At 38.8% G+C, this 2,263-nt stretch overlaps 1 long non-coding RNA gene across 1 annotated transcript; it reads left to right on the forward strand.

Annotated features, from left to right (window-relative positions):
• Positions 1-564: 564 nt before the first annotated feature.
• LOC147792653 (uncharacterized) lies at positions 565-2,040 on the forward strand. The gene is made up of 4 exons (XR_015420979.1): positions 565-710; positions 920-1,058; positions 1,150-1,221; positions 1,898-2,040. It is a non-coding gene; the product is annotated as an uncharacterized LOC147792653 (long non-coding RNA).
• The last annotated feature ends 223 nt before the right edge of the window (positions 2,041-2,263 follow it).

The following is a 2,263-nucleotide window of genomic DNA, read 5'->3' on the forward strand; positions in this document are numbered from 1 at the left end:
GGTTTACAAATTAGGGTTCGATTTTTTAGCACGTACGTAAAACATCCCAGATTAGGGTTTAAGAATTAGGGTTCGATTTTAAGCACTCTCTTACTGTTTTATGCACTCCGTTTCTTCGAAATTCTATTCTAAATCGTCAAGCCTAATCATTCCCTACAAAAGTTTCGAAAGAACGTCGGCCGTGACTCAGTTTTTTTAGCACGTCCTTCAAACGTCCCGGATTAGGGTTTCTAAATTGGGGTCTCGATTTTAAGCACTCTTTTACTGTATTTTTGTAACAACCTAAAATAATGATAATATGTATTTATTTGTTGTGTGTTTGATGATGATGATGATGATGATAATAATAATAATAATAATTATTAGTATTATTATTATTATAAAAAAATAATTAAAAAAAAAAAATATCGAAGCAGCTGCTGTAAAGGGGGATGAGGGGCGGCGGACGCGTAGGCTGGAGGCGTGGGATGGATGAGTGGATTGTTAGAGGATGTGGAAGCGTATTAGGGTCTTTGTTAGGTTTTAAAAAGGAAGAAAAATGAAGAAGAGAGATTAGCGACCCAGAAAACAGAGGAGGAAATTTTTGAGAATTCGAGTTTTTGTTGCTTAAAATTGGACATCAATCGAGGGTAAAGGAAGAGGAGTTGTTGCTGAGGAATCATTTGAGGAAGGGGATACGGCCACGAGCTGAATCAGACGGTGATTCGAAGGTAACGAAAAACCCATATCACCGAACCTTTAAATCTCGATATCTTGATTCATACTACATAATAAGTTATGAAATAAGACTTGTTAGTACCGTAGTTAGAAGATCTATAAAGTTGTAGAAGAAATCAGAACGAAATTCGAGCGGTAGAGATGAAATTTTTGCTTCAGGACACAACGGGTATTAAAGGAAAAGATTGGGAAAAAATTGCAGGGAGGAGAGGTTGAAGACGAGCGCGTGAAGGACACGCGAGGCGCGTGGGAGGCTGCGAGTGGAAGTGCGATTGTGCGCGGATCAGGCGCGTGAGAAACGAACCCCGACCTTGTGTTGGCGCGTGAGGGCGCGTGAGCAGGTATTTTGGCTCCCGGTTTGTCCCGTTCGACTCCTTTTGACCTGTCCTATCAAAATTGGTCTATACTTATGTTGAAATTGATAAAATATAGGTCTAATAGGAAGGAATTGTGTTGAAATACTATTAAACGTACATTCAAGGGGGAAAAGGAGTTCGAAACCAAGTAAGTAGCGTATCGATCTATGAACTAGTTCTTAACTTGTTTTACAACATGTGAGTATGTTGTTTACCTGATTAAGAGCTTAGTATGTTATGATGAGCTTTGATGATATTGAGTGTTTATTGTATATTGTGACTGCTTGCCTGTGATGTAAGCATGATATAAATGATTGTCAGAATGTTCTATGTGTTGAACATTATACATGTATGAAAGCATGCAGTAACTGTGAGTATGTTATGCATGTTAATGAAAAGGTTATGACTCTAGATATGCTTATTGGTTGTTGAGCTATGGCTTATTTATATGAGTATGATAGTCTACTAATTCCTGCGGAGTTCCTGGCCAACGCGCTGTGTGCTAAGTCAGGGAGCATGAGTACTCCTGATCGTTGGTATATGAGATAAACAGGCCGCCAGAGCAATTAGTAGACGGGCCGTATTTGACCGAGAGCGAGGCTTACATACGAGTCCGAAAATTCTAGATAAGCATATCGAAGGAGAGTCAGTAACCTAGCTGGAGGTAGCTGAGATACCTCATTAACGAACAGATTACTAGGAGTCAGTGATGAATAAAGCTTAAAAACACCTGGAAAGATTAGTTATGAACCCGTGAATGATAAGCTAGCTACTTACTGAGTAATCTAATTACTCATCAAAATTATTATAACTTTTCTTTCCAGATTTAGATGATGCATGCCAACCGAGGACGAGACCAGCGGGCTAGAGACTACTGGGAATCCATGTCTGGGTCTGTTTATGTAATTATGTTTTCGTTGTCAAGAATTTACTTTGGTCGTTTTAAGTTTTTAAAAGTACTGTTTTTTTTAGTTTTATGATTGGATATCAGAGTCTGTTATTATTGTCGATGGTAACTCCTGTTAATCGCGTTGACGATGAGCGGGTGTTACAAGTTGGTATCAGAGCCTAGGTTATAGGTTCTGTAGACAGTCTAGAATAGACAGTATGGATTCCTTTAGTCCAGTTCAGCGGTATCTCGCCTCGGTTAGGTAAGTGATGTATGATTAAATTGTATGAAAGAATAGTAT

This window comes from Cucurbita pepo, chromosome 5 (assembly GCF_057944985.1).
Source record: "Cucurbita pepo subsp. pepo isolate OVF chromosome 5, ASM5794498v1, whole genome shotgun sequence".
Taxonomy (NCBI): Eukaryota; Viridiplantae; Streptophyta; class Magnoliopsida; order Cucurbitales; family Cucurbitaceae; genus Cucurbita; species Cucurbita pepo.